The sequence below is a fragment of the Cydia strobilella genome, chromosome 22 (genome assembly GCF_947568885.1).
Source record: "Cydia strobilella chromosome 22, ilCydStro3.1, whole genome shotgun sequence".
In the NCBI taxonomy this organism is placed as follows: domain Eukaryota; kingdom Metazoa; phylum Arthropoda; class Insecta; order Lepidoptera; family Tortricidae; genus Cydia; species Cydia strobilella.
In genome coordinates, this window is record NC_086062.1 from 902,273 (window position 1) to 923,214 (window position 20,942).

Genomic DNA, 20,942 nt, shown 5'->3' on the forward strand with positions numbered 1-20,942 from the left:
TTGTAAATATTCAAAATAAATTGTTTGTACCAGTTTTTACGAACAAACATAAGGTACAGTTGTACAAAAAACTCGAGCCATAAAAACAAGCCACATTTCGGTGTCAGGCTTTTATTTGACACTCGTTTACAGAATATTGTCTTCGGTTACCGCGATAGTTACTCATGAAATAAAACTATGAAAACGGATTATATCGCGTATATTCACCCGTCACCCGTCACCCGTCACCCGTTGACCACGAACGCTGTAAAGGGTTCGAAACGTCGGGATGTATTATAAATTCAATATATGCGATATAATCCGTTTTCATAGTTTTATTTCACTCGTTTAGAAGTTTATATTTAAATATCTGACTTCTTAAAAAATGAAAATGAAAATGAAAATATTTATTGGTAACAATTATTACATAAAGGCTAAAAAAGAGAGTGTATAAGGGAGAGGTAGAAACGGGAGTTGGAAGGGGCAGACCTCGGCGGACTTTCTCTGATCAGATCGGGGAAATCCTGAAGAAAGGCTAGGTCAAGAGCACCCTAAACCGGCGAGCGTGTATGAGGAATGTTATGAAAGTGAAGGAAGCGAAAGAGGTATGTCAGGATCGTAGCAAGTGGAAATCCGTGGTCTCTGCCTACCCCTCCGGGAAATAGGCGTGATTATATGTATGTATCATAGAGTAACTTATACTAGAGCGGTACTGTCATAGTAAATTTTGTAACCCCAGTAAATTCCCTGCCATCTGTCGACACACTTGAAAACTAAAAATAAATATTTATAAAAATACGATAAAATGTATTTAAATATGGATAAATGATTTTTTTTATTTGCATTATGATTTTGACTCATGTTCTTTCACTGATATGCGTTAAAATTATAAATAACAAACGAAACCGTCAACGCCCTCTATACGAGTGTAGGCCAAAACTAGTGGTGCCCTCTGATCGAGAATCAAATTTTCATGATTTTCGAGGCACGTTTTTTCCTTAGACTGTATCCATCTATTACGGAGTTATATCTCTCTTTGGTATGTATGTATGTATTATTACATGTCGTTTTTTTTAGTAGGTTACATAAATCAAATTAATTATTAAAATTATCAATTTTCAAATTATTAACGAAATTATAATTATCAGTATATCAATTATTATTAACATCTAACAGCTGAATAAGCTGACTCTACTAACACAAACAAATGAAATGCCGCCAACTTGTCAAGCTTTACGACAAAATGTCACTTCATACAAAGCGTACATACGTAATAATGGCCGACTAATTATCTACAATGAGAATTGACAATGCTAATTGATTAACCAACGTGTGGACAGCGTGTAATTATTCAGTTAGACGCATAGATATTAATGAATATGCTACCTGTTACAGTATTTTTAACCGACTTCAATTTCATAGAAGGAGAAGGTTCTGTAATGAAATGAAATGAAAAATGAAATGAAATTTGTTATTAATAACACACAGTTATAGGTCAATACATAATTAGATTATTTCACATTTGGTATATTTAAGTACTTATTTTTAAGTACCTATTAATTAATTAATTTATTACAATACATTATTTATATATATTTAATTAAAAAAAAATATATTTATACTGCAAGAGGCAGATTGAAAAAATCTTGATAATTATAAAAATTCATGAAATAAAACTATGAAAACGGATTATATCGCGTATATTGAATTTATAATACATCCCGACGTTTCGAACTCTTTACAGCGTTCGTGGTCAACGGGTGACACATAATTATAAAAATTATTCTCCTCGAGCCACGACTTCAGTCTACTTTTAAAGCTTTGGGCGGATGCTGCATTTCGTACTGTGCTTGGCAACCGATTATACACGGAAGGTCCTAGGTAGTACACAGATCTTTCCGTTTTGGCGAGTTTGTGCGATGCTGTATTCGGTTGTGGCTATTTTTTTTTATGTATGTTCACCGATTACTCCGAGCCCCGTGGTCCGATTTGAGCAATTATTTTTTCCCCTCACTAGCTCGGAAAGCCGTCTTTTATCCTTTAAAACAAGCGGGGAAAAACGCATTTTATCCACTAGTGGGGAAAGTAATTTGACCTTGGATGGAGCGTGTTTAAGTAGCTTGACAGATAACAAAACGTAAAACGCTCATAATAAAGGTTCGTTCGATATTAATTATCATTAGATAAATGATTTGAAAATCTAATAAAAAATACCAGATTTAGCTTTATTTAATGATCTTAAGTCATAAACCTTAAAATTCCATAATAAACGTTTGTTTTTTAATAATTATGTTAAATATAATTCTGAACGCACAAGTTATGTCGATGCAATTTCAAAACGCATCGTTGACATTTCATACGTCACAAATGTCAACATTGACAACAAAAACTTTGCTTTAAAACTTCTCACGTAAAAGTACAGAATTTCGAGAGTTTTTTGTTATAATATCGTAAAAAAATGAGTGATTCCAGTTGATGAAGATGATCTAACGCCTGTGGATGTTGCACTTTCCTCGCTAAAGTGAGGGGAAAAGTTTTGTGTTACACACGGGTGCAAATGTATTTTACTTCTCGTGTGTTAAAACACTCGCTACGCTCAGGATTCTCTTTTAGAACCACTCGCTTCGCTCGTGGTTCAACTATAGAATCCTTTCGCTTGCTCGTGTTTCAATTCCACACTCGCGGGTAAAATACAACTTTGCACCCTTGTATAACAAATAACTATTTATAGATTGTGTGAAGTTTTGTGCCTGTAAGCATCTTAGGCATTTATTTACGGTTAAAAATGTTCGCTTGACCCTACTTTAACGCTTATATTTCATAAGCGTTTATACTTTTGTTTTACAATGCTATGTTTTTTGGAAGAGCATGAAACAGGCGTCATTTTTAGGGTTCCGTACCCAAAGGGTAAAAACGGGACCCTATTACTGTCCGCGCGCCAATTCCGTGCATTCGGTGGTCGAGGCAGTGGGAGGGTTTGCGCCGCGCTCGTACGTACAAAATGACACCAGTCACCTTCACTCTGTCATGACGCCCAACATTCCTAACATTCCTTAGCCGTGGACGGAATTCGCGCGCGGACAGTAATAAGACTCCGCTGTCCGTCTGACCTTCTGTGTGTCTGTCACCAGGCTGTATATCATGAACCGTGATAGCTAGACAGTAGAAATTTTCACAGATGATGTATTTCTGTTGCCGCTATAACAACAAATACTAAAAAGTACGGAACCCTCGGTGGGCGAGTCCGACTCGCACTTGGCCGGTTTTTTTTTATGTTGGAAAAAAGTACTGTACTCAACATATTTCATTACAGAAACCATGACTCATTCGCAGGATGTGGAAAAATTTGACATTCTCTATAAATATGCTCGTAAGTTATGATAGTGATTTATAATTATAACTTGTTTTATTTATTCTGGCTCTCAAAGATATAGGCTATCGACAAATAGGATATACTTACTTGTAAAAATATTGTTTTCAACGCTTTTGAAAACCGTTTGACGCACCGAGTAAGTTTAAAAACTATTAACTAATTGCCAATGTAACGAATATAAGCAATTAAATATGTATAAAGCGAACACTAAGAGGGCGTGTTAGGTTACGCTCATGTGACAATAGATCAAAGCAGGTGTTTCTTTCCAAAACCAATTATCTCCTTAAGCTGTTAATTAAAAATTTACTTTATCGTTTAAAGGTTAAGCTCGAGATTAGAAGAAGAGTTCTAATGATGGTTATGAGTTGCGCGGGCGCAACGCCAGCTGTTATTTTCATTGTTTTAGCGAAACAAGCTTTCGGGCAAACCAGCATAAGGTGGTCCGCACGACACAAGCTGCATTTTGGAGCTAAGAAAGATGTGTACACTCAAGGGCATAAATATATTATACATTCCCAAAGTTTCAAAAATATGTGTACGTGTGTGTGTAGTCACACAAATCTCTGTTTTGACATTTTGCTGGGACGTCAGTTAGCCGCGACCACGACTAGTGAAACCTGTGTCGAAACGTCGGCAGGCGCGGATCCAGCCCTCAAAAAAGGTTGTGGTCACAGCCAGCCGAAAACCGAAAATCGGCCAAGTGCGACTCTAAGTTCGCTCATAAAGCAATTATGAGTCATGAATGACTTTTGAATTTGATTACCTATTTCCTTTTTCCTGCGCATCAGGACTTTGGCTTTGAATTAATTCAGAGCTGATTTCGTCCAATTAAATAGTCAGTTTTGATTAAATTCCAAATCAATTTCAATCAATCTTTTTTTTGTTTCCTATACTAGCCACAGCTAGTAAACCAATAGGGACACTAAACTGGGCGGTGTCTTGACGGTGTCTCGGAAATTGTAGTGTGACCAGCAAGTGACATGCACCAGGCGAGACTTAATTTACAACTACTGAACCGATTTGATGAAATTTCGGCTACTTCAAATGATATCAAATTAAATTAAACGCTAGTATACATTTTACATTAAATAACTTTATTTACAGTTAGATGCTAAACCGAACCGCATTCTACTCTTCTTTGAAATGAATCTTAAATGTAGGTATACGAATTTGGTAAGCAATTATGTTTGCTGTAAATTATTTCTCATTTTGAGTAATTTGAAAATAGGATGTTGAATTTTATCTTTAAAAAGTTATTAACATGTTTTGCACCAATCATAGAGGTATGATTGGCGGGTAGTCGGGTAGTCTATTTTTTTTTCATAACAAAACTTCTAAGATCTTCATAAATATCCTTTGACATCCATCAAGTTATTATACGTACATGAACTAAAAATAGATAATTCGTTTATTTTTTTTTACTTAAATAGAAATTAAAGATAATGATCATGACTGATGATTAGTAATATAACTACTCCTTTTTAACCAATATAATTCAGACAAGTTGGTTTAAGTAGGAACTTTAAAAAAATATAGGATTTTTTTATGTAAATAGGTATAGTGCTACAACACTATACCTATTTACATTCCTATAAAATTTTATTATTAATTTGTTTTGTTATTGTAACGCGTCTTATAATAAACAGCAATTCTCTCAAATCTTAAATCTAGTAATTATTGCAGAAATAAATACTACGTGCAAAAATTAATCAGTGGTCTGCTTCATACATATTTATTTGCAATGATTCAGTTTTGCACCACTCTCTTTGTTTACAATAATTTTTTGCAAAAAAATATTTGAGCCAATCTGTTATATACTTATGTATACAGGGAGTCATTCGTATCGAGGTTATGAAAAAGTAAGAATTTTACATTTTAGCCTTTTGCGTAAGTAAATAAATGAATAAATATTATAGGACATTCTTACACAGATTGACTAAGTCCCACGGTAAGCCCAAGGAGGCTAAGTAAAAAATCATAAATGATAGACAGCTAATTTGTGGACTACTTAGTTGTCAGAGCTTTTCATAATCTATAAGTTGCATTAAAAGCAATTAAGTCATGCTAGACTATAATCAATATATATCTATTTATTACATTTATTACTAAGGTACTACTTTTGACTCAGTTTTACACCTTTACTTACTTTCCAAAGTCAAATTTGAATAGGCTTAAGAACTTAAGATAAGAAATATTTTATGTTTATACCGTATTTTTATTAGAAAAAAGTGTACGAACATTTTACGTGACAGCTGTTCCATACAAAAATGAACTGTCATAGGCATCATCATTGGACGCGCGAGGTAACGAGGTATAACTGTGGGAGCACCCAAACGTAAGTTTGATTTTGCTATTTAAGTATATACTTAAATTACAAATTCAAGCTTACGTTTCTTTTTTGCGAAAACGTTGATTATTTGATCTATATCTAGGTTCGTATCTTTATGTATATTCAGGAGAGCTAGCCCGGATAACCTTTCCTCTGCCATTGAGGCCCGCAACCAAGATTTTACTCTGCGAAGAGTAGAAAAAGATCTCTCTGCGGTAGCAACGCTAACCGGGAGAGTTGCTAATATTTGTAAAAACATTTTGATGTTAGGGTACAAATCTTAGATAAATAAGTAAGCATAGAGTACTCCATATACCAGTTTCCTTACTTAATATATAGTATGGTAAAGTTTGAAAATTACTAATAATACATACGTATTATGAATCATTTTTAAACTCCCTTGAACCTAATACTTAGTAAACGTAGTTACGCTTAGCTGACTTATTTCCCTATAGTATGAGGTATTCCATTACTACTCAATCGACCACTAAATATGTAGGTAAATTATTTTATATTTGACTAGGTACATAAAGAATCTACCCAATTAAAATTTTTAAATCTAAATGTTCAGTCGAGATTGCATGATATGCCCCATAAATATATACCTATTGCACAGCTGCGTGAGTAGTTGTAGGATTAAATTTTCAAGATATTTACTTAGTCATTGACTAGAAGACGCCAAAAAACCCCCTCAAGAAAACAAATCACACACAACACGAAATATCATAGGTACAAATAATAAATCGATAAACAATGTAGGTAATGAATATTTTATTGGATAATTTGTAACTATGTTTTATTATAAAAGTAATATACATAGAGTAGCTTACTTACACGTCGAGAAACAATCAGAGCGATAAATTGCTCTGATTGTTTAGGTAAACCCTGGCCGAAATGACCAAAAAACAAAGTTAAAATAAAGTTACAAATGATATATAGAGTAGGGCATTGCATTAGAGCGGTAAAATAGCAATAATTTCATTAAAATAACTTACCATTGTGTCGAAACAACAATCACACTATCACAGCTATTTTACCCTGACTGACATTAACAAAAAACTTTTCAAGAATGGCGGCTTGCCTCGGAACTTTTGGCATTTTGGCGGGAATCTACATGTGCATGCATACAACTCAATACACTCTTGCTTTTAAATTAGTAGATCTGTCTATTGTCTATGGTCTGCGCGAGTGCGCGCTTCCAACCAGTAGTCATCTCTTTTTTTCTAATACATATTCATGCGCCAAAAAGAAACAGATAATATGTTGTAAAAATGTGACAAACAGTATCACCATTTTTGTCTATGGCTCTTTGCTGCGTTCCGAATCACGCACGATTCATTGTTTTTATTTTTTATTTTATGAAGGCCTATCGATCTCAATATACCGTGAAAGTGTAAAAAAGGTTGTGGGCATGCCCATCTTGCCCACAACGGTGGATCCGCGCCTGAACGTCGGTAAATAAAGGTAACAAAATAAATTCGCGATAGACCCGTTTCTAAATGTGATTTAATATGTGTTTAAACCGCGAAAGTTTTAAATGTAATATGTGTACGCTCTTACATCTTAGAAAATAAAGTCGTGTTCACAATTCACATATTTTTGAGCCATTTGTCTGGATCGATATTTTTGCCTTCGACTGTACTGTCAATCAGTGCAAGAATCACATCAAGTTAGATTTTTAAAATCATAAATGATGACAGGTACGTACTGTTTTATTTTAAAACCACTTGGAAAGTATAATTTACTTTGTTTATGGCACTTATGGTTAAAAAAACGATCACACAATTTTTTTATACCTATAGAAGGCAAAGGCGAATCGCGTGAACGGATAATGACTTTATTAGAGCGTTTTCACATATATATATATTTTGTGTTTATTTATTCATTTTAGAAATCTGCATGACACAAGCTGCATGGAAGTAGTCAGCTGTCGTAATTTTTGTATGTGTGCTTACAATAATACACGTAGACATAATTTTTGCTCGATTTTTTTTTATACTACGTCGGTGGCAAACAAGCATACGGCCCGCCTGATGTTAAGCAGTCTCCATGCGCGTTGCCGACCCTAACACTCCTCTCCCTCGAGCTCTGGCAACCTTACTCACCGGCAGGAACACGACACTATGAGTAGGGTCTAGTGTTATTTGGCTGCGGTTTTCTGTAAGGTGGAGGTACCTCCCCAGGTTGGGCTCTGCTCTAAATCTGGAATGACATCCGCTGTCCTGTGCCCTACCACACAAAGCGAGATGTCATTCACAGTGCCCGTACCTCTCTTTTGAATTTAAACTATCGTGAGACAAATTAACTTAGCTAACTTAGAATACGTGAGTGAAACCGCTAAGTTAGCTAAGATAATTCTTGCTGTAGTGTGCCACCCCGCGGCCTGACATTGTGGATGTAGGATCCTCGTCCGATATCGGATCGGGCAATGCTAAAACTCTCTTACACTAATATGTCTCTTCTCTCTTCATTTCCTGTTACCCCCTGCTGGGGTGTAGGGCTCGAATCATGTTTTTCCATTGACTACGGTCTTGGGCAGCTTGGGCACTAATATGATTGTACTACCTATGTAATTCACTGAGTCAAAACCTTGGTGAGCGATCAGAATAGCATGGGAACAGCTGTCGGCGCGCGCGCAGACATTGTATCACATTAATTCACGAATCAGAATGTTTACTTAGAATGTTTTTATGCCAAGCGAGAAAAACAACAATATTCAAAATACATTCTTGATTCAGGCGTAACATGATTGCGAAGGTGTATAGTTTGGGTGCCCCTATTTTATGATTTTCAGATATAAATAACGCATATCCCTAAATAGGTTTCGATTACCCCAAAACACTGAAAATAAATTTTTGGATATTCTTGTAACTGCAACCCGTGCCGACTTATGCGATTCTCCCATACAACGTACCTAATTATGCAAACTGCTGTATGTAAAACATTATTTCACAAACAATCTCGTTGCGAACAGAAAACAGTTTGATATCAACTTAATGTCTGTAGTAATTTGTTAAAATTAACTTACAGATCACCGAAAGATTAGCAGCGCACATGTGACACCCCTGTTCGCGTCCGTTTTCTACGGTAACCGCTTAATATCAAGCATACAAAGAGAATGAGAGACATCGGTATCATACTGACATAACTGACCCATTTGGATAATCATCTTGTGTGTTGCGTATGCGCATATGATAGCAATAAAATGAAATGACACTGTATTACAAAATGGATGACATTTCAGCGAGTTCAACGAACTCTAATAGCTTACAATGGGGATAGTCAGCAACAAAATTAGATGGTCACTTTATTTCTTTGCCGTTTAACTAAAAATATCTGGGAGACCGAGCTTTGCTCGGAAAGCATATAGAAACTCAAAAAATGCGCGTTTTCCAGGAGATAAGACCTAGCTGGATCGATTTTCGCCCCCGAAAACCCCCATACCTATAGCAAATTTCATCGAAATCGTTAGAGCTGTTTCTGAGTTCCCCGAAATACTCGTTTAAAGGTATAAGATAGCGTTAAAAATATTTCGCCGGCGGATCTCTAAGACCTACGATCGTATGCATATACAAAGTGAGATTAACCGTTAAATTTGCAATATGGCGCCTAGTAGTACGACACATTCATTGATCAAAAAATAACTCTAAATTTAAAGTTAAACTACCCCCGACAAAATTTTGAGGACCACAGCGCCATCTGTTGTACCTCATAGAAAAATATTTTCTAGGTCCCATAAACCTTTAAGTTATTATTATGACTAATTACCTCGCAAAATATAGCTAAGGTTACAAAAAAACACCTATTTACCAAAGCAGTAGCACTGAAATTATGACGTAATTAAAATAGAACATTTACATATGTAATTCCGACGTTCAATAGCGCCTATAGCCTATAAACAAATTCCCAGTCAAACACTTAACCTGTCATAATAATGCCGCCATGATTTGTGGTCAGTTCACAACGGGTGCGCGTGCACTACAGTTATGACGTTTATGACCATAAACATAGTATATACAAGTAGTTATAGACGCGCCACCGAGCGACCGGGGGTAAGAGAAAGAATATTCATATAAAATATGGGCAGCATAGGAATTTTCTCTTTCACTTATTATAAATTTCGGTATTTCGCCATCGCCTCCTACCTATGATGCCACCCGGTCGGTGATAAGGACAAAGCATGACATTATTATCCCTTTTCTCTTATAGGAATCGCAATAAGACTATCTTTCTCTATCAAAGAGTGTCAGGCCCTTGGTTCTGACGGACGCGTTCACCTGCCGATCCTGCCATAGATTCTTCATTGGCACGGGATACATTACGAGTATTACTAACCGTTGTGTGATCCACGCATATCGAGGTCCATATCACAAAATATTGATACGTATCACGGCAAAATCCAAGCGGTTTACAATCTCGTGATAATATCGACACATGTATCAGTATCACGATAAAGGATGACTCACGTTAGACCGGGTCAGAGCTTCCGGCGCTTCGTTTCCTATGGAAAGCATCACGTGATCACCTGTCATGTCATAGAAAAGTAAGCGCCGGAAGCTCCGGCCCGGACACGGCCCGGTCTAACGTGAGTCATCCTTAATACTGATATTCTAATCCACAGAGCTGCAATTTGATTGCCCATTTTTTTTCAATCTTTGGCGTTTTGACTGGGAATATAATTACAACTTTATCCTCGTAAGGCACAATGTGCATTACAATGTACACTTTGTTTCAATCTAATTTGAACCTTTCAAAAACTACTTAAAGTAGTATTTCTTTTTCACCTCAGCAGCTCGAACAAGCCTACTTTCTACACTCCCTGGAGTGAGGAAAGCGCGACTGGCCTCACTCCAGGGAGTGACGAAAGTGCGACTTCCCTCACTCCAGGGAGTGAAACAAAGTAGCTTTTTGATTTAGTGAAGGCCATAAACTGCCACTTGATACTTCTATAATCTATTACAATGTTTTTTTTTTTTCGTTTCTGTATTATTCTGTGTAATTCGAAACACATTTTAACCTTAAATATGTTCTCACTACTGAGGTGAACAATTATATGTGCAACACGAGACCAAAGTTATTTTACATCTCGTGTTTTTGAGTCCCTCGCTACGCTCAAGATTCTAACTTAGAATCACTCGCTTCGCTCGTGATTCAATTGTCGAATCTCGCTGTCTCGGGAATCAAAATAAACACTCTCGAAAAACCAACTTTCATTTCTTGTTGCACAAATAACTATTGTTTCATTGTTTTGTAAAATAAACGAAAGTCACCCTAATCTGTTATACAACAAGGTTCAAATTATAGGTAATTATAGGTAGGTTATAGGGAAACTATATATGGTGGGCCTTACGAGGTTATATTACGCACGTGTCCCGAGCTATAATGTCTGTCTGTATAGCTAGCATGGCAACATCAGTACATTTGTAGGTACTGGAAAGAAAAACCTAGCAAAAGAAAACATAATTCTGTGGTAATATAAATCTCTAATGCGATGTTTGTGTTCAAACTCATGTTTGTTTTTAATTCTCGGCCTACATTTGTAAGGCCATGCCATAGCTTATTATAACTAGCGTTTCTTTGTTAGATATAAAGTGTCCAGAATATGATCCAATTAAGAAATAGTTCGTTTGTAAGCAGCTACATCCTCACACACCCTAGCACCTAAATGGTCGCGTACTGTGCGATTTAAGAGGAATTTCCTCCCGCGGACGCTTCGGCTGTGGAATGAGCTCCCTGCCGAGGTTTTCCCGAGGGGCTACAGTATGGGGTGATTAAAAAAAGGTGTATACAGGTGTTTAAAGGGTCGGCAACGCGCGTGTAATGTCTCTGGTGTTGCGGGCGTCCATAGGCTACGGTACGATACGCTACCATATACCGTATGCTTGATTGCCACCGACGTGGTATAAAAAAAAATGCAATACGTAAGTAACTTGGGCTCGTTCCCCGGAATATATTAACTTGTAATTATTATAAGATACTTTCACTTATATTACAAGTTACATTCGTTTGTTTCAACATGATTATACGGTTTGACCTCTCCTGGGGCCAGTCACAGCTTGTGATGGGAATGAGTTCATCATTATCGTGGCCTATACTGTCTCGTCAAAAATCGAAACGGCAGTTTTTATGCGTCTTATGCATTCCATGGGCCTAACGTACATGAAAATCTGCAAGCATTTAAAACATCCGACATATAAATAAAGACAATTAATTTTCAACAACAAAATCCAAAGACACCCGCTCTGAAATAACCACAGCCTTATCCGAACTCAGTTTTATGTAGCGCTGAAAAATGGCGTCAAAGTGACGATTTATCGTCTGCTAATGTTGAAACTCGAGAATTCTCGTGTATTTATATATTTTCGTGATTTAGAGTTTTTAATGATTCACGGTTAGTTTCACTAGATTTATATTGACCGGGATATAGACCGTGATTACCTTTTGTATTATTTACACACAAAAAAATATTATTTAATTATTATTTAATTTATTTACAAAAAAGTAATCACGGTCTACATCCCGGTCAATATAAGTCTAGTTTTAAAATATTTAGATCAGTACGGTTTTTACTCACTATTATTTTTAGTCGCTTTTAGTGACATGTTTCGGATTCTTTGGGAATCCTTCCTCAGGCACGAGTCAGGCAAGTCTAGTTTTCGTGTTTTATAAAGGATCACGCTAAATCCGGGCTTCCGTGTGTCACGGCTGAAACAAGCGCCATAAATATAATGTGCCAATAGAAGCGTTTAGTTTAGTTGTAAGGCAATTGAGGGACTGGAGTCATTGGGCTGACGAGGTAGATTTGAGGATGTTTATTGGCCATGCAAAGCCGATTGAGTGTATTTTTTCCCCTCACTAGCTCGGAAAGTTGTCTTTTATCCTTCAATACAAGTGGGGAAAAACGCGTTTTATCCACTAGTGGGGAAAGTAATTTGACCTTGGATGGAGCGTGTTTAAGTAGCTTGACAGATAACAAAACGTAAATCGTTTATGACAATGATTCGTTCGATATTAATTATCATTAAATAAATGGTTTGAGAATCTAATGAAAAATACCAAATTTAGCTTTATTTAATGATTTTAAGTCATAAACCTTAAAATTCCATAAGAAACGTTTGTTTTTATAATGATGTTAAATATAATTCTGAACGCACAAGTTGAGTCGATGCAATTTCAAAACGCATCGTTGACATTTCATACGTCAGAAATGTCAACATTGTCAACAATTTTTTTACTAAAAAACTTTTCTCACCGACTCGCGTAAAAATACACAACTTCCAGAGTTTTCTGTTATAATATCGTAAAGAAATGAGTGATTCCAGTGATGAAGATGATCTAACGCCTGTGGATGTTGCATTTTCCTCGCTATAGTGAGGTGAAAAGTGTTGTGTTATACACGGGCGCAAATGTATTTTACTTCTCGTGTGTTGAAACACTCGCTACGCTCAGGATTCTATTTTAGAACCACTCGCTTCGCTCGTGGTTCACCTATAAAATCCTTTCGCTTGCTCGTGTTTCAATTCTACACTCGCGGGTAAAATACAACTTTGCACCCTTGTATAACAAATAACTATTGTGTAACCAATACTCACTAATTACTTTGACGAGTTCAAACTCATAATAAACCTAATACGAGTAATAAGTTGGTACCGTAAAATGGGGTGCGTAGGGTTCGCGGGGAGAGTAGAGTTATAAATGGGCAGAGAAGGATTGAAAGGGGGGTGAGATGGGTTTTTAAGGCTATTGCTACAAAAAAATGTATTGCAATTTAAAATGGAGCTATAGTAATACTCATAATAAAAAAAATCGATCCAACAATCTTCCAAAATCACCTTTGTATGAAAACCCATCTCACCCCAATTACGAGGGACTACGGGGTGAGGTGGGTTTTCCTGTTTATCGTCAAAGCTATGAAATGGAACCACCCAAAATAAAATAAAAAGTAAAATACAAACGTCCGGAACACTTATTATATATACCATTCAGTTTGCATATGTAAAAATAAAATGTTATCGAGGTTTGAATGTCAGTTTTGCTCCTACTCACCCCATTTTACGGTACGCGAACTGTCGAGATATAAAAAACTGTAATAGATGTTTTTAATTTATATATAGTAGTGTGACTACTTTAAAAAACACAAATCAAAATATTTAATAAAATAATTTGATTTGTTCTCAAACTTGTCGAGATATAATTATCTCTATTTGGAAATTCGAGACGAGCATATACTTTTGGCGCGTTGTTTCATAAGCGACCTGTAATAACGATTCTGAAGTTTCTGATTTAAATTGCTTTTTGTAAAAAAAAACTATATTTTTACCCACCACTTACGTGAGGAAAGAAACGAGGAAGTCACAACTCGCGATGCAGAGAATGTCAATGATGTGGCACATTCCTCTCCTAGTTTCTTCCAGAAATAACAGAATGGGACGCTCGAAATAAAACGAAGAGTTGAACGATCTTTTTTATCTCATTTTCCGGCTATTTTCTACTTTATTAAGAGGCCGTAGTCGATTTTGGAGCAAAAATGTAAAATTGATAGATTTAGTCGTTAAAATTATACACGTTTTGTTACGTAATATCTAAATAACAAGTATTTATTTCTATTAGCACGACTTCTCATCTTGCCTTTTAATAATGAGGTCGCGAGCGTGCGTCACCGGTAATGCATGAAGAAAAAGGGCAGTTTTTAAAAATTCATCAAAAAATCATGGTGGTAAATTATACAAATTGATGTATAAGAATAGTTTCAGCAAATGTTGTAGATTGTTTAAGTTTCAAAACTAAGTTGAAATTAAGTCGATTTTAAGAGAAATTGTCATTTGTTTTGAAGTAATTTCTGGAGAAAATTCATTTCGTCTAACTTTCACTTACACTACTTCAAAGTCATAATAATAAAAATGTAGTCTGATAAACGTCCGGTACAGGATATGTGTAATACAAAATTACCATGTTTAGCCGTCCAAATATTACGAAATTTACAAACAAGAGCGACAAAATCAGTGCTTTACGCGCGTTTACCTAAACGTCCATCAGAAAAGCAAACATTACTAATTTAGTGAGTCTGTTTTCAAAAAATTGATCTGATAAAAGGTAAGATAAGAAGACGTGCTAATAGAAACCAGTACTTGTTATTTGAATTAGGTAACAAAAGGTGTAAAATTTCACGGACTAAATCTATCAATTTTACATTTTTGCGACTAAAATCGACACCGGCCTCTTAACAGTGTTATATAACAATGGGTTGTGATTTAGTATGCGTTGTTGTATTTATGTGATTAGTGCCCCGAGGAAAAGCTAGGATTTATTTTAATAGTGTTTCTAGAAGACCGGTCTGGCCTAGTGGTAGTGACCCTGCCTATGAAGCCAATGGTCCTGAGTTGGAATCCCGGTAAGGGCATTTATTTGTGCGATGATCAGAGATATTTGTTTCTGAGTCATGGATGTTTTCTATGTATTTAAGTCTTGTATATTATATATATCGTTGTCTGAGTACCCACAACACAAGCCTTATTGAGCTTACCGTGGGACTTAGTCAATTTGTGTAAGAGTAAGAATGTCCCTATTATATTTATTACAATGATGCAAAGGAAAACTAGTATTTTTTATCTCTCTATAGTTTGTTTTTTTAGCATTATAAAATAAGTAAACAATCTTGACGTCTGTTTTTATTGAAAAATATTGAAAAACGATTTAAAAAAAATAGTTTATATTATTTATGAAACCTAAAGAATGTAAAAGATCGTAAGTATATGATTTATAATTGTAACATATTTGCTGTGACTTATTTTACAAACGTGATTTTTAATAAAAACACACGTCAAGATCGCTTACCTCCTTTCTAATGCTAAAAAAAAGATGATAATTTTGCAATATGACTACTAGTAGTACGTACTACATTCATTGATCAAGAAATAACTCTAAATTTAAAGTTAAACTAATACTATTAACCACCATAGCGCCCATCATAGAAAAATATTATCTATTGGTCCCATAATACTTAAAATTATGACTTATATACTTACCTCGCAGGATATCACTAAGGTCACAAAACAACACCTAATTACAAAGCAGTAGCACTGAAATTATGACGTAATTAAAATAGAACATTTACATATGTAATTCCGACGTTCAATAGCGCCTATAGCCTATAAACAAATTCCCAGTCAAACACTTAACCTGTCATAATAATGCCGCCATGATTTGTGGTCAGTTCACAACGGGTGCGCGTGCACTACAGTTATGACGTTTATGACCATAAACATAGTATATACAAGTAGTTATAGACGCGCCACCGAGCGACCGGGGGTAAGAGAAAGAATATTCATATAAAATATGGGCAGCATAGGAATTTTCTCTTTCACTTATTATAAATTTCGGTATTTCGCCATCGCCTCCTACCTATGATGCCACCCGGTCGGTGATAAGGACAAAGCATGACATTATTATCCCTTTTCTCGTATAGGAATCGCAATAAGACTATCTTTCTCTATCAAAGAGTGTCAGGCCCTTGGTTCTGACGGACGCGTTCACCGGCCGATCCTGCCATAGATTCTTCATTGGCACGGGATACATTACGAGTATTACTAACCGTTGTGTAATCCACGCATATCGAGGTCCATATCACGGACACGGCCCGGTCTAACGTGAGTCATCCTTAATACTGATATTCTAATCCACAGAGCTGCAATTTAATTGCCCATTTTTTTTCAATCTTTGGCGTTTTGACTGGGAATATAATTACAACTTTATCCTCGTAAGGCACAATGTGCATTACAATGTACACTTTGTTTCAATCTAATTTGAACCTTTCAAAAACTACTTAAAGTAGTATTTCTTTTTCACCTCAGCAGCTCGAACAAGCCTACTTTCTACACTCCCTGGAGTGAGGAAAGCGCGACTGTCCTCACTCCAGGGAGTGACGAAAGTGCGACTTCCCTCACTCCAGGGAGTGAAACAAAGTAGCTTTTTGATTTAGTGAAGGCCATAAACTGCCACTTGATACTTCTATTACAATGTTTTTTTTTTTCGTTTCTGTATTATTCTGTGTAATTCGAAACACATTTTAACCTTAAATATGTTCTCACTACTGAGGTGAACAATTATATGTGCAACACGAGACCAAAGTTATTTTACATCTCGTGTTTTTGAGTCCCTCGCTACGCTCAAGATTCTAACTTAGAATCACTCGCTTCGCTCGTGATTCAATTGTCGAATTTCGCTGTCTCGGGAATCAAAATAAACACTCTCGAAAAACCAACTTTCATTTCTTGTTGCACAAATAACTATTGTTTCATTGTTTTGTAAAATAAACGAAAGTCACCCTAATCTGTTATACAACAAGGTTCAAATTATAGGTAATTATAGGTAGGTTATAGGGAAACTATATATGGTGGGCCTTACGAGGTTATATTACGCACGTGTCCCGAGCTATAATGTCTGTCTGTATAGCTAGCATGGCAACATCAGTACATTTGTAGGTACTGGAAAGAAAAACCTAGCAAAAGAAAACATAATTCTGTGGTAATATAAATCTCTAATGCGATGTTTGTGTTCAAACTCATGTTTGTTTTTAATTCTCGGCCTACATTTGTAAGGCCATGCCATAGCTTATTATAACTAGCGTTTCTTTGTTAGATATAAAGTGTCCAGAATATGATCCAATTAAGAAATAGTGAGTATGTAAGCAGCTACAGTGTATTTAATTACATCCTCACACCCTAGCACCTAAATGGTCGCGTACTGTGCTTAAGAGGAATTTCCTCCCGCGGACGCTTCGGCTGTGGAATGAGCTCCCTGCCGAGGTTTTCCCGAGGGTATGGAGTGATAAAAAAAAGGTGTATACAGGTTTTTAAAGGGTCGGCAACGCGCGTGTAATGTCTCTGGTGTTGCGGGCGTCCATAGGCTACGGTAGCTGCTTACCATATTCCGTATGCTTGATTGCCACCGACGTGGTATTAAAAAAATGCAATCCCTAAGTAACTTGGGCTCGTTCCCCGGAATATTATAATTATTATAAGATACTTTCACTTATATTACAAGTTACATTCGTTTGTTTCAACATGATTATACGGTTTGACCTCTCCTGGGGCCAGTCACAGCTTGTGATGTGAATGAGTTCATTATTATCGTGGCCTATCCTGTCTCGTCAAAATTCAAAACGGCAGTTTTTATGCGTCTTATGCATTCCATGGGCCTAACGTACATGAAAATCTACAAGCATTTAAAACATCCGACATATAAATGAAGACAATTAATTTTCAACAACAAAATCCGAAGACACCCGCTCTGAAATAACCACAGCCTTATCCGAACTCAGTTTTATGTAGCGCTGAAAAATGGCGTCAAAGTGACGATTTATCGTCTGCTAATGTTGAAACTCGAGAATTCTCGTGTATTTATATATTTTCGTGATTTAGAGTTTTTAATGATTCACGGTTAGTTTCACTAGACATATATTGACCGGGATATAGACCGTGATTACCTTTTGTATTATTTACACACAAAAAAATATTATTTAATTATTATTTAATTTATTTACAAAAAGTAATCACGGTCTATATCCCGGTCAATATAAGTCTAGTTTTAAAATATTTAGATCAGTACGGTTTTTACTCACTATTATTTTTAGTCGCTTTTGGCGACATGTTTCGGATTCTTTGGGAATCCTTCCTCAGGCACGAGTCAGGCAAGTCTAGTTTTCGTGTTTTATTAAGGATCACGCTAAATCCGGGCTTCCGTGTGTCACGGCTGAAACAAGCGCCATAAATATAATGTGCCAATAAAAGCGTTTTTTTTATTTATTTTTATTTAAATATGAAACAAACGGTCATACATAAAATATTGTTACAGTTTCTTCTCTTAGTCTAGACCTATAGTTTCCATTTTTATTAAACATATCTTTATATATTACACGAAAAAGTACCTATCTTGGCTTAAGTTCAGCAGATTAGTAAAAGGTTACACAGAATTTGCGAATAGGTATCGACAAACATGACATAATAGGTATATTAACACTTTTAGATATTGACAGATCGCGGCTAGATTTACATACTAGTCCTGAATACAATTTTTATTGAGCCTATGGTACAATTAAATATGTCTACATTTTTTACAATGTTATTATCATTATAAAGTGCACATGCTCGCTTAATAAACATATTTTTAGAATAGTTAGTTCTACTACATGGGATGGAGAATAAGTGGTTTAGTTTAGTTTAGTTGTAAGACAATTGAGGGACTGGAGTCATTGGGCTGACGAGGTAGATTTGAGAATGTTTATTGGCCATGCAAAGCCGATTGAGTGTATTTTTATGTAACCAATACTCACTAATTACTTTGACAAGTTCAAACTCATAATAAACCTAATAAGAGTAATAAGTTGGTACCGTAAAATGGGGTGCGTAGGGTTCGCGGGGAGAGTAGAGTTATGAATGGGCAGAGAAGGATTGAAAGGGGGGTGAGATGGGTTTTTAAGGCTACTGCTACAAAAAAATGTATTGCAATTTAAAATGGAGCTATAGTAATACTCATAATAAAAAAAATCGATCCAACAATCTTCCAAAATCACCTTTGTATGAAAACCCATCTCACCCCAATTACGAGGGACTACGGGGTGAGGTTTTCCTGTTTATCGTCAAAGCTATGAAAAGGAACCACCCAAAATAAAATAAAAACTAAAATACAAACGTCCGGAACACTTATTATATACACCATTCAGTTTGCATATGTAAAAATAAAATGTTATCGAGGTTTGAATGTCAGTTTTGCTCCTACTCACCCCATTTTACGGTACGCGAACTGTCGAGATATAATTATCTCTATTTGGAAATTCGAAACGAGCAGATACTTTTGGCGCGTTGTTTCATAAGCGACCTGTAATAACGATTCTGAAGTTTCTGATTTAAATTGCTTTTTGTAAAAAAAAACTATATTTTTACCCACCACTTAGGTGAGGAAAGAAACGAGGAAGTCACAACTCGCGATGCAGAGAATGTCAATGATGTGGCACATTCCTCTCCTAGTTTCTTCCAGAAATAACAGAATGGGACGCTCGAAATAAAACGAAGAGTTGAACGATCTTTTTTATCTCATTTTCCGGCTATTTTCTACTTTATTAAGAGGCCGTAGTCGATTTTGGAGCAAAAATGTAAAATTGATAGATTTAGTCGTTAAAATTATACACGTTTTGTTACGTAATATCTAAATAACAAGTATTTATTTCTATTAGCACGACTTCTCATCTTGCCTTTTAATAATGAGGTCGCGAGCGTGCGTCACCGGTAATGCATGAAGAAAAAGGGCAGTTTTTAAAAATTCATCAAAAAATCATGGTGGTAAATTATACAAATTAATGTATAAGAATAGTTTCAGCAAATGTTGTATATTGTTTAAGTTTCAAAACTAAGTTGAAATTAAGTCGATTTTAAGAGAAATTGTCATTTGTTTTGAAGTAATTTCTGGAGAAAATTCATTTCGTCTAACTTTCACTTACACTACTTCAAAGTCATAATAATAAAAATGTAGTCTGATAAACGTCCGGTACAGGATATGTGTAATACAAAATTACCATGTTTAGCCGTCCAAATATTACGAAATTTACAAACAAGAGCGACAAAATCAGTGCTTTACGCGCGTTTACCTAAACGTCCATCAGAAAAGCAAACATTACTAATTTAGTGAGTCTGTTTTCAAAAAATTGATCTGATAAAAGGTAAGATAAGAAGACGTGCTAATAGAAACCAGTACTTGTTATTTGAATTAGGTAACAAAAGGTGTAAAATTTCACGGACTAAATCTATCAATTTTACATTTTTGCGACTAAAATCGACACCGGCCTCTTAACAGTGTTATATAACAATGGGTTGTGATTTAGTATGTTGTTGTATTTATGTGATTAGTGCCCCGAGGAAAAGCTAGGATTTATTTTAATAGTGTTTTTAGAAGACCGGTCTGGCCTAGTGGTAGTGACCCTGCCTATGAAGCCAATGGTCCTGGGTTCGAATCCTGGTAAGGGCATTTATTTGTGCGATGATCAGAGATATTTGTTTCTGAGTCATGGATGTTTTCTATGTATTTAAGTCTTGTATATTATATATATCGTTGTCTGAGTACCCACAACACAAGCCTTATTGAGCTTACAGTGGGACTTAGTCAATTTGTGTAAGAGTAAGAATGTCCCTATTATATTTATTACAATGATGCAAAGGAAAACTAGTATTTTTTATCTATCTATAGTTTGTTTTTTTAGCATTATAAAAT

At 35.7% G+C, this 20,942-nt stretch overlaps 1 protein-coding gene across 1 annotated transcript in view; it reads right to left on the bottom strand.

Moving 5' to 3' along the window:
- LOC134751574 (filamin-A) overlaps positions 1-20,942 on the bottom strand; it is a 104,125-nt gene that overhangs the window by 70,526 nt on the left and 12,657 nt on the right. The window lies entirely within an intron of this gene.